Consider the following 13,799-nt stretch of genomic DNA (forward strand, 5'->3'; position numbering starts at 1 on the left):
AAATTAATATGTGGAGGCAGTAGTATGTACAGGAGACCTAGAAAACCAAGCCATTATCTCTTTTTACAGCATGTTAACAGTCCAACGGTACATTGGGGGAAAAACAGAGACAGAATTAATTGGATGAGGATGATATGAAATTACCGGTGCATTTTTGCAAAAAGCTATTTATGCCAATGCAGTTGGATGTAACTTTGTGTAGTAAAAAAAAAGGTTGGCGTAATAATGCTTTCAGTGTAAATAGCCATAATTCCTACCAGATAATCAGTGGATATGGTATTAAGTATTCCTAACACTACGTAGCTGTAATTAAGTTATATGGTCCAGAGATTTGGCTTAGTGATGCATTTTGAAAGCAAGAGACAGAGAAAGAAATATGAACGCTATTAGTTGGATTCTGTTATACGTCTGGTGTTTAATAATCCAGGACATAAACAATTCTAGCCTCTATCTCATTGTAGTGTTAATGTAGGAGTGCACTAATGATAATTAGGCATTTTAATGCTCTACTCATGGCCAACGGTCATCAATTCTCATAAAATTCTTAACACCTTAAATGAATTTGATAAATACTTTAAAAAAACTGCTGGCTTTTAAAAGCATGATCGCTTGTAACTTTTGCCATTCGTCTCCCACAATATGGGATGGCGTGACAGGAACATTATCTAACCTTGAAAGATTGGTTCACCTCATAGTTTCTCTGTCCTTGTCTATAAAACTGTCTCTGCAGAAAACATGTCCACATCTGCATGAGAATTTACAGGGAAAGAAAATTTAGATGAAAGAATTTTATCCGCATTGTGTCATGTGATGATTTGTACTGTGAGGGTTACAAGTGAGTTCCAGAGTCAGCTGGTGGTGATATTAGTGTTGATGAACACAATATATCACCGAGTCTTATATGTACAGTAGTAGTAGTAGTAGTAGTAATAATAATAATAATAATAATAATAATAATAATAATAATAATAATGATGATGAGGGCACGGGTTTTCCTCCGGGTACCCCGGGTTCCTCCCACAGTCCAAGGACATGTGTTATAGGTTGATTAGTATTTCAAAACTGTCCATAGAGTGTGAATGTGTGTGCGATTGACCCCTGAGATGGGTTGGCACCCCATTCTTAGTGCCCGAGCTCTCCTGTGACCCTGTGTATGATAAGCGATATGGAAGATGGATGACGACTACTACTACTACTACTACTACTACTACTACTACTACTACTACTACTAATAATAATAATAATAATAATAATAATAATAATAATAATAATAATAATAATATGAAAGTGGGCAAACGGTGGCTTAGTGGTTCACACATTCGCCTCACACCTCCATGGTCGGGGGTTTGATTCCCACCATGGCCCTGTGTGTGCGGAGTTTGCATGTTCTCCCCGTGCTGCGGGGGTTTCCTCCGGGTACTCCGGTTTCGTCCCCCAGTCCAATGACACGCATGGTAGGCTAATTGGCATGTCCGTAGTGTATGAATGGGTGTGTGAATGTGTATGTGATTGTGCCCTGCGATGGATTGGCACCCTGTCCAGGGTGTACCCCGCCTTGTGCCCGATGCTCCCTGGGATAGTCTCCAGGTTTCCCCGTGACCCTGAAGGAAGGATAAGCGGTATAGAAGATGGATGGATGGATAATATGAAAGTCCATAAGGGTATTTTTTTTTTACCTCTGTAAATGTTAATAATACTGGGACAAATTATAACCCACACACCCACTTAATGAAGATGGGGAGCTGCATTAGTGATTAATAGTATTTTTGTGTTTCAAGCCCGTAATTCTCGACTGAGTTAATACTGCGTTTTTCCACTGAATAACAAACACAGTAAACAGAAAAGTTCTGACCCTTTCGCTCAAAACCAAAAAAACACTAACCTTACGGTTTGTCATCTTTCCTATCGTGTAAAGTGCGCTCAGTCTATCAACTTTTAGTTTCTCCTCCAAACACATTTTAGGCTGCAAAGGATGACAGAGTAAGTAATCCACTTGGTTCATGTTGATTACACCCACGATTGAGTCTGTAACCACACTTCCTAATGACATATAATGGAAATGTCATAGAAAATGGGCTAAAAGATATTAGTCCACTGGAGCTCAAATGTAGGAGGCGTGTCACTCTGTGTAATCATATGACACAACTGTCAGTGATTGGCTGTGGGAATCTACAGCGATGGGCTCATTAGCGTTAGCCCACAATCATTAGCATTAGCCCACAGCCTTGCTTCATTATCATTCTGTGTGTTTCTTGGTAGCTACTGTTTAAAGCCGCAACAACGGAAGTGAAAACAAGAATTAACTAATCAAAAAAAGTGTAGCATGTCATTCATTAATAAAAGTACAAGACAGATAAAAACTTTCCGAGTGTGCTGCTATAGAAACGCGCCCCCACATGGAGCTGAGTTACTGTTACCACCCTTCGTCGATGTTGCTTGTTTTTCTCTAGCAGCACGACCCCAAGTTTTTCATTCTTCCCTAGCGTACTGTATATTCACATCACATTTAGAACATCCAGACTGTTCTGTAAATGATTTATAAATTTCAAACGTGGATATTATCTGTAATATCACGTAACAGCATTCATCCTAAAGGAATGACAAAATGGAGGGTCGAAATTTTGCGACCGGTTCACCCCCTTTCAACACCCGCCCCAAATACATCATCGAAAACAGTCATTTCATTAACTCAACTTTCAGATGTTCATAACAGTTCACATTTTCACATAAATAACCATGTGCTGATTCGAAAGAGCGAATGGATGTATAACCTGTCATGTTTGTAGATTCAATAAATGAGATGATCTTAAATTTGGTTTCTCTTCAACGTGTTTCTCCTGCAAGTACGTGTTTTAAACTAAGTTCACAACATGAGCATTCGGCAATAGGACTTAACTCTGTAATTTACCAGGCGATTGATTCTCATAGGCTCTTCATTAAGGTGACAATAAGTAAACAAATTACTACCCATTATTTGGGATCTTAATTACTCTACGTAAGAAACTTTTATGTCTACTGGAGGGCTGCAAACACAATCGGATGGGTTGCTGTTGTTTTCTTTTTGTGTATACCAACGCCATTCCTTACACACAACACATCAGAGAGCCGACATCTTACATCAGTGATCATTCGTTCAACCGATTTAATACTGGTGTCCCATTACTTCAAATATCGGTCTATGGAAATATCAAAATTCAGACTGTAATCAAATATATTAATAGTAGACGTGAAGCTTAATGGGTTTGTTATGCTTGGTGGATAGCACAGCGCTGTTGTATTCTTCCATCTGGTCAGAAAGTGGTGAGTTTTTCCACCACATGCGAGTCTTGCTATTTATTATCTTATAGACATTCTATTTATTATTACTGTTATTTTAAATTAAACGTATTAACTTAAAGAAAGAAAAAAAGTGCGGCTGGTGATGAAATGACTGTTTATAGCTGCTGTGACGTAAGTGATAACAAGGACTTGTTTCATGGACGTTCCATAACATTAAACGTAACTACAAAAGTATGACATTTTGCTCTTATGTCCTCAGGTGACTGTAATCATAGTCAAATTGCTGTGGTATGAGAGCAATAAAACACTTCAGGTTTTGAAAAAATACTAATAAACATTGGATGAGAAGAGTAACTCCTTTAGCTTTAAGCTACTCTACTGTTGATTATTTTCCTATAAGACCTCGCCCGAAGCGCTTTATTGCTTGCATTATTACGACCGCAGAACACCGAAAGGAAAGAGCCAGACACACACAAACAGTTTGCATGAATTGCACATTCACCCTGTCGCATAAACACACAAAATAAAAATCAATAAGATTTAAAGGATACAAATGGAGAACAAATTTATGTGTCGATACTGGAATAAATAAAGATCCAAGCAAAACTCACAGGAATATTCCAGAAAGCTCTGTAATTGGTGCCCATATAAAAGTATTCACAGAGAGAGAAAATAAATAAATAAACAGCGTGTTTGTGAGATGTTCACAAAGTGATAGAAATTCATTCTGGGTATTACTTACCTCCCCTGCTAGCAATACACCGCTTTTCCAATGAGCAGGGCAGAAGTATTTCCAAGACGAATGATTTAGATAAAGCGTCGATGTAAAACGTTGATATGGCGCTATCTCAATCATCCGAATGGCCTGGAAAACGAGAACGCAATATCGTCGGGGTTTGTTTTTTGTGTGGTTTTGTTTTCCCATGAAAAAAAAAGGAGTCCAGGAGTTTCCTTAACGTAACCACCCTGTATTATTATTTCTCTGCTGCTTGTTTGTGCTTTACTGGCGTTAATGTGTATGCAGAGAGGCAACCATCACTTGGAGAATTTCGCCCGTTCTCTCCAACACTGCAGGTATTTTCTGCAGGTGAAAATCTTTCTGGGTGGCTCCCTGATAATATGGTCCCACATGCTCATAGCAAGCTAATATAGGATCCATGTCACTAGCCGTAATTAAGGAATATGTGCTGGACATTTTCCTCATTGATAGGAAAAGAGACGATGTTGGGATTCTATCATAACACGGTACAGGAAATTATAAAGTGTTTTAGCAATGTGACAAATCAGAAAATAAGGCACTATGCCGTCCATCCATCCATCTGTTTTCTGTACCACTTATCCAACACGGGGTCGCGGGGAGCCTGAAGCATATCCGGGGGAACTCCGTGCACAAGACAGGGGACACCCTGGACAGGGTGCCAATCCACTGCAGGGCACAATCACACACACACATCCGCGCACTATGGACAATTTAGAGAAACCAATAAGCCTACAACATGTCTTTGAACTGGGAGAGGAAAACAGAGTACCCAGAGGAAACCCCCAAAGCATGGGGAGATGCACAAAAGATGGAGACGGGATTCGAGCACTTAACCCCAGAAGTGGGAACCAAACGTGCTAAACACTAATCCAACACGCCTTGCCCAAATAATACCTCTTTTCTGTATTTTATCGCTATATACTCTATGCTCACTACGTAGGGTATTATTTAGCATTGTAAAACATGCAAAATGCACTATTAAGATAAAATAAAAGAAAGGCTAAGGTACTAAATACAATGAGTACTCATTGGATTCGCATTCAAGTCATGAAAACATGGATGAACCAAGATGGAGGTTAGTAGCAGGTCTGAAAGGCAACACTTACTCAAGTCTTACTCATCACATGGACCGACTGTTTAGTACGGAAATAAACAGTGCTATAGGAAAATAATCAACGATCTGCCAATGGTAGCGTTTTTTAACGAATTACATCTTTAATTGTGCCGTAAAAATAATACCGTAAAAAAAAACAAAAAAAACAAAACGAAATCATCACTGACACTCACACACACACTTCACAGTCACACAGACACACCAACGATAATGACTGATAAGATATATGATATACTTTTGAAATGTATTAAAAAATAAATAACTACATTAAAACAATGGGGATGAGTGTCACGTTGCAATTAATACAGTCTTGCACATATTACCGCAAATTTATATCGGCACTAGGGGGCGCCAACAAACCAATTTGACCAAACAAACTTTTCTGAGGTAATAAAAGACATGAGGAACTTTAAATGTGGCTCTGTACCGTTGATTGGATTCTAGGGGCGGCAGTGGGGCGGCGCCCCAAATATGGTGACACCCTAGGTGGCTGTGCAAAAAAGAAAAGAATAATATAGTGGGAACCAAATGGATTTGTCATTGGATTCAAATTCAAGACAAAAAGCTCTTATCGGGTCTTATTCGGCACATGGACGAGCTCTTTACGGTTTCTTAATCCATTCTTACTGATACATCCGTAAGTAGGAGTTAATTTCGCACCTTTTTCCCCTTCCACTGTTGTTTCGCGGTACCCGCTGCACTGTGTAATAATGAAGCTGATCTGTATAAATTTATCAGCTTTGTTAAAGGTCAATGCTAAAACTTTTCTATTGTATCGCAGTGGAGTGAGAGGCGGAGGACGGAAATGTATAGCTATCATTATCTTAGTCTATGGCAAGGGTTAGAACACAAGCAGATGACACAGTTAAAGTAGGACGAACCTACTAAATAATCATAGCTGAGAGTGGGCAGGCAAAACTGTGGTCAAAGCAGAGAACACGAGGAATCCGAACGAAGAAAGAGAGGAACAAGTAAACCGAAGTGGAATTAACTAGAAAGACTCGCAGTGGCAGCTTCGATACATACGAAGGAGTAGACGTCTAATCACGTGACTCGAATCACACATCGGAGGATTTCAGAATCAACCTGACAAAAGAACATAATGTTCAGGTGCTTCCACATGTACCGTTCGAATCAATCCGCCTCAGTGCGGTTCTATACGCAGCTGAGAACACACTCTGTCTCGGTCCACTTCCAAGTGAACCCCGGCGCAATTTGACTGAGAGGAAGTGATCCGTTTCTGAATCGCTTCAGCGAGTGATTCACACACGCTGTATACTTATAGCAGGGTTTTTTTTCTACATGCGTGTCGCTGAACTGAGCCATGATGCACAAACTGGCTGTAGCATTGCTCAAATGTGACAGACATAAACACCGGATGTGGTGCACGGACCTTTTTAAACTGGATTGTCATGTATTTATTGAGTATTTATGCAGCACTGATTCCATGTTTCTCGTGCTTGGAGGATTTCTGGGTGCACTTGTTTCCATTAGATGTTTCCATCACTGTATTACAGAAGGAATACAGCATGTTTTCAGAAGCCATACACAATACACAGCCAATGGTTTTTGTTTGTTTGTTTGTTTGTTTGTTTACTTTTGATTTTGCTTTGGTTCAATCAAACCTAAGCCAATGTTTATTTTTTTGTTTGTTTGTTTTGTTTTGTTTTGTTTTTTAATCAGCCATACATGCCCCTTAGCCGATGTATTTTGTTTTGTTCGTTTCAGCCTTTCACAACACTCTATGTTTTTTGTTTTGTTTTGTCTTTTGGTTTGCTTCAGCCATACATAACATACAGCCAATGTTTTTTGTTTTGTTTTGTTTCACCCATGTCTTTTGGTTTGTTTTTTTTCAGCTATACACAGCACTTGGCTAACATTTTTTTTTTTGGTTTTGTGTTGTTTCAGCCATAGATAAAACTAAATCAACATTTTGTTTTCTCTTGTTTTGTTTCAGCCATACACAACACACAGACAATATTTTTTTTGTTTTGTTTTCTTTTTGTTTTTGCTTTGGTTCAACCAAACCTCAGCCAATGTTTGTTGTTTTGTTTGTTTGTTTTGTTTAGTGTTTTTATCAGCCATACATGCCCCTTAGCCGATGTATGTTTGTTTTGTTTTGTTTAAGCCACACATGACACTCAGCCGTTGTATTTTGTTTTGTTTTGTCTAAGCCATTCACAACACACTCAATTTTTTGTTTTGTTTTGTCTTTTGGTTTGCTTCAGCCGTACGGAGCATGCAGTCAGTCCTTACTGTTTTGCTTTGTTTTGCTTACTGGTTTGTTTTATGATGTGCCGTTTGAAACCAAACCAAACAAAATGACAACAGAACCAAATGTATCCATTTTGTTCAGATTCTGACTCCACATTCTTAAATGTCAGTACATTTCGCTAAAAGCACTCTTAAATTTCAGCCACCTTTACTTTGGCCTTTATGACTCAAACAGACTTGGTTCAAAGTGTAGGACCTGAACCTTCATATGGGATTTGAGTGTCAAAGTGTACAGTGATACTTTTTAACTGTAAAACAGTGACTTGTTCACACCTGTGGTATAAACACCAGAGTGGTGACAGTGTGGTCAGACAAACTGGGAGGAAAAATGAAACAGTAAATACAATAGGAAATAATTAAATGGCCATGATATTACAGCTCTTCTAATAATAATAAATGTATTATTAACTCGATATAAAAAAAAATAGCTGGCTTCTAATATCTTACATGGCCCATATGGCGGAACTTATTTATTCATTCATTGTCAGTAGCCTCGTTATCATAGCAATTTTGCAAATCTACTTGCCGGCTTCTTTTTTTTGGCAGGTAGAATTTGTCATTTCAACTTTTGGCCTTGTACTCATGCATATTTATAATGTAGTGCAGTCTGATATTGTATTTTGCATGTTACCTGTTTTAAATGGACTTACTAACACTCAAGAGCATGTTGCTTCACCAGCAGGGCTAACGTTAAACCCAAATCCAATTCCAGGACACTCTCTGTAGATTACAGCAACAGCTCAAATTTGCATCGCATGAATATTCAGGAGTAGAGAAGCCAGTGGGACTTTTTAATTTCTAATTTCAACAAGCCCAAATAATTCAGACTTCAGCCCTTGCAGGGCCACTTAACAGATGCCAAATCAGACACATCCATGATAGCAAACACAATACCTGCTTTGATATGCTAAAGACCAGGATTCACACTGGGACACATCAGAAACCGCCTGTCAAGGAATTATTAGCATAATGCTAATAATACTGATTAGAATTGAGGATCAGAGTTAACAAAACAGTTTGTCCTGGCACAGCGGTGTTACTGATTTGGTCTCGGGATATCGTTTACTGTGTAATGACATCTCTGCTGTTCCTTCTCCTCGGATCTGAGCATCGGTGACATCAACACGGCAAATAACAGCTAATTTCTCACAGGAAACGATGAAAATACAGCAATAATGAAATGAAAGTGTATCATTCAGAGCCAAAATGATTTGGCCTTCTATTTTTATTTTTTTTTTTTCCATCCTGAAATTAATAATTAGATTTTGCTGTTGCTGGCATCCAAACTCAAACTCACTCACTCTGCCAGAAGTAAAGATGTTTGAAAGAGAGAGAGAGAGAGAGAGAGAGAGAGAGAGAGAGAGAGAGAGAGAGAGAGAGAGAGAGAGAGAGACTGCTCTGACCTGGCAGGTTTCTCAGAGAAAGGCACAGCTGGATGAGGTCTCGTGTTCCTCTCCTCTGCCTCTCAACATCTGTTAACGCTTTTTAATCTAATTTCCTCCTGGTGTTCTTCCTCACCACAGATTTACAGCGATCAATGCCGAATAATTCAACGGCCATGAGATCAGCCTTGTTTATTTGATCGTGACAGACCCACTCACTGCGTCCTTTACGTAATTCTGAGAAAATGAATGAATAAATAAATAAATAAATAAATAATCAGTACTAACATAGAATGACTTGCATAAGTATTCCACATTTCCCCGTGAACTTCTCCACATTCTTCAGTATCACAACCTGGAGCTGAAATGGACTTAACTGAATTTGTATGTCATGAATCTACACTAAAGAGACATTAATCTATCTCTTAATGTCGATAAGACATGACTGTCGCCTTCAGGAGGCAACGAGTAGACCGCTCAGCACTGCACATCGACGGAACAGCTTTGGAGAGATTCAAAAGCTCCACGTTTCTTGGTGTGCACATGATGGAGGACCTCTCCTGGATTCTCAACAGCACCTGCCTAGCCAAGATGGCCACTTCCTGTGGTGGCCGAAGAGAGCCGAACTCACCCCTCCCATCCTCACCTGCTTCTACAGATGGACCGTAGAGAGCGTCTCGCTCAGCTGTCTCACTGTGTGGTACGGGAACTGCACAGCCTCTGACCGCAAGAACTCTAGAGCGGATCGTGAGAACAGCTGAAAGATCAGTGGAATCTTTCTACCCACCGTCAACACCTCACCTCACCTCACCTCACCTCACAAAAACCGCTGCACCTGCAAAGCCAGCAGTATTCTGAACGACCCCTCTCACCCTTCTCATGGACTATTCACCTTCCCGCCATCTGGCAGAAGGAACAGGAGCATCCGTGCCACCAGCAGCCGACTGCACAACAGTTTCTTCCCTGAGACGGTCAGATTACTCAACACCCTGCTGCCTCCCAGTGCTCACCTGCGCTGGTTAAATATGACTCAGAAACATTGCACACCTGCACTTTACAAAGCTGCATTTTTACTGCCAGTACTGCCGCTATATTCACTTACAGCCCATGTTCTGCGTATTTATTTTCTTTCACTCATTTTGCACTTTATGTAGTCTTGCGTACTGTTCTGTGTTGCACCATGGTCCTGGAAAAACGACATTTCTTAACGATATATACCACCTATATAGACGAACGCTAAAAAAATAAATAAATAAATAAATAAATAAATAAAAAAAACTCACTTGACTTGACTTGAGCCTATAACAGTGGAATATGTGAGGGAAAAAACCTATACATTTTCCATAATTGTGTACAATTACACCACAGCAGTGATGAATTCTTGATACCGATTGGTCAGGAGGCGTTGATTACTGTACATGATCCGTAAACGATACTGTAGGTTTATTGTAAGGTGCTCGTTCTAGTACGTTCTATTCGTTTCTATGGTAACCACTCATTCACAGGGACTTGTATGGTATGGTATGATAATCTAAGACGAATAATAAACAAAGAAAAAGCATGTACAGTACAGTAATAGTTGATATGATGACGCTTGCTATTTAGCATTTTAACTGGAACATCTGAGGTACGACGAGGACTTGGAAGGAGTCTCCAGTGTCAGTGATCTGGAATGGTCAGTAGGTTTTCCTCCATGGGAACGTCTTCAGGATGGAGAATTTTACGGTTTCACAATCACATGACAAGCTGATTTTGTCTTATTAACTTCAAGATGAGATAAAAAAAAATTTTTTTAAAAGTTGGCGGTGAGAAAAGGTTTTTTTTTTTTTTTTAGATGAATGTAGTGTAACTATAAATGGTTAAAAAAAAACACTGCTTAAACATTGTAATTGTTGTGATATAAGAGAAATAAAACACGTCAGGATGCGCTGTTCATGTCGGGCCATATTCCTATAAGAACACACCCCCTTAATTTAAAAAAAAAAAAAAAAAAAGCATAAATGTCGTGTGTTGCATAAATATTCACCCCCGTTTGCTGTGAACACCCTAAATTACTTATGTGAGACACTGTAACCAGTCTGTTTTTTCTCGAATCATTTCCTCAAAGCCACAATGGAATTAATTAGGAAAAAGCATTTACTTTTGTGTTAGGCTTTTTTTTTTTTTCTTTTCCCCCAGCCATGTAAGACGGGTACATCTGCTGCTCTTTCCCCAGACGTGACTTCTGTAGAGAATTACTTTTGCATTATTATCTAAAAAAGAAAGAAAGAAAGAAAGAAAGAAAATGCAACAAATCTCTGCCAGAGTAATAAATAACAAGTCCAGATGATACTTATCTTCCTGGCTCATTTAGGAACATGCAAAGGGACTGGGGATTAAAAAGGTGTATAGCGAGAAGGCAGCCGAAACCATCTGCTCTGCTTTTCTCTCTCAGGACCGATGCAGCTGTTGGATGGCCGATATGAGCGCCTTATGTTTTCGTAGTTGCACGAACATTATGAGGGGATGAGTCTCAGCTTGAAGATCCGCTCACACCCCAAGGAGCTTATTATACCTTTTGTACAGTTTTTTTTTTTTATTATTATTTTTTTTTTTTATCACAAGATTTAAAATTGATCACGTTCCTGTTCACTTCTATATACACAGTTAGCTTTTCAGAGTGAGAACTACGCAGCGGATTGTCTTTACATGTTATTCCAGTTTGATTGACGGAGTGGGTGGTACTTAGATGGAATATCCTGACAGATTAACTCACATATTTCATGGTGGGATGTGAGAAAAAAAAAAAGATCCGTCGGTTACTCGTTTGCAATAGTAGTCAAATGGCTTCACAATAAATCAGCAAAGTCTCTAGTGAAAACTAAAACTGGAGCTAGACACGCTTCTATGTATATTTATTTCACTGACATCACCAATGTTTGTATTCAAAAGTCCCTGTATCCATGTGGGTTTCCTCCAGGTTCTCCAGGTTCCTCCTTTCTCCCAAATACACGCTACTAGTCGGATCGGCGAGTCTAAATTGCCTCTGGTTTTGAACGAGTGTGTGAATGTGTGTGTGCATGCTACAATGGACTTCTGGACTACCAACCATCGCTCTACCTCTCTCTTTTGGTGTCTCTCTCTTCTCTCTGTCTCTTTCTCTCTGTCTTTGCCCCCTTCATCTCTTCCTCTATATATTTATGTCTGACTCTTCTCCCCACTCCCTCTCTCCTTATATTATATATATATATATATATATATATATATATATATATATATATATATATATATATATATATATATATACATATACACACACAGCAGGGGAAATAAGTATTGGACACGTCAACATTTTTTTCAGTAAACATATTTCCAATGAGGTTATTCACATGAAATTTTCACCAGACGTCAGTATTAACTCAAGAAATACGCAAATATAAAGAATTCACAACGTTAAAGTCCATAAATGAAGTTATGTGGAATAAAGTGGAATGAGACGGGGAAAAAGGATTGAACAAATTTTTTTAACAAAAGATCAAAAGGTTAAACAATAAAGACAATTCTATATACTGTGTGTGTGTGTGTGTGTGTGTGTGTATACACACACACACACACACACCTCTCCATCTATATCTTTGTTTGTCTCTCTCTCCCGCTCTCTTTATTTGCCTCTCTCTTCCCCTCGTTCATTTTCTCTCCACCTCTCTGTTTGTGTGTATCTCTCTTCTCTGACTCAAAATTCAAATTCAAAAGTTTCGTTACTGGGATGACAAATATTAACATTTGTATGGCCAAAGCTTCGATACTTCATTTGAGAACACATCAGGAAAATAAACATAATCTTAAATCTCTCTCTCTCTCTCTCTCTCTCTCTCTCTCTCTCTCTCTTTTACACACATCCCACGGACAGAGTGAAAATCCTGTTGCTGTTGTTGTTGTTTTTCACTACAGCACACACCGACTTGTTTCTAACAAGGACTAACAGGACTAATGAAAACAACTAATTTATCTAAAAGACTCGCTGTACATTAATTCCACACACCATATTCGAAATGAATTCCCGTATAAATCCTAACGAGTGCAAATAAAATATGAGTGCGGAATCTATTAGTCGCCTAACAAACGTATAGTTCGGGTATTCACTTCTACACTTCAGTTGTGTCTGATTTCCCAGGGTGCAGAGAGAAAATTGGAAACGTAATCCCTTTACAGAGAGAAAAAAAAATAAATACTTCTGACTCATCCACCTTCAAACCGAAAGTAAAGTGACTGTGCCTAAATGTGCTCTGCGTTTCTTTTAACAAATGAAAGATTGCTTTGAAATTAACTCGCACTTTTAAGACTTTCCAATTTTTCCAGCAAATCAGGAAGTGATGAGAAGTTTATGAGCTCTTCCAAACTGTGTGTGTGCTCCCGCCAACATAAATTCAATTAGTTTAAGCAGAAATGACGCAGAAATCTCGAGTTTTAGTGTTACTGCTTTGACATTACTCGCACTGCTGATTTTTTTTGTCTTACTTTACCATCACCCATGCTGTATTTCAAGCTAAATTAGACATTGGAGTTTGTTATTAACACGATCATTGCATTATAACACGGGGGGCATGGCTTCTGTTTGAGCTTTAGGGGAAATGGCACTTCGGCTACGTCCACGTTCATCCGGATGGATCTGAAAACCGCTTTTTTCAGCTTAAAAATGCTTTCGGTTTTTTTTCCAAAAATCGCTCGTCCACACTCCTCCCCTCCCCCTCAAATCCTTACATACGCCCGCAAGTCAATGAGCGCCCTTGTAAACTGCATAGAGAGCTTAAACTTGCGGATCCACAGCCAACTAAAGATAAGACAGAGGTACTTATTATTGGAAAACGATGCACAGAGAATGTTAATTATGCCGTATTTAGACTCCCTTGTCTCTCAAGGATAACGACACCGTTGAGAATTTAGGGATTGTGTTCGACAGGGATCTCAGTTTTTAAATAAAACATATTAGCAATATTTGTAAAACGGCATA

Source organism: Ictalurus punctatus, chromosome 8, assembly GCF_001660625.3.
Source record: "Ictalurus punctatus breed USDA103 chromosome 8, Coco_2.0, whole genome shotgun sequence".
Lineage (NCBI taxonomy): Eukaryota > Metazoa > Chordata > Actinopteri > Siluriformes > Ictaluridae > Ictalurus > Ictalurus punctatus.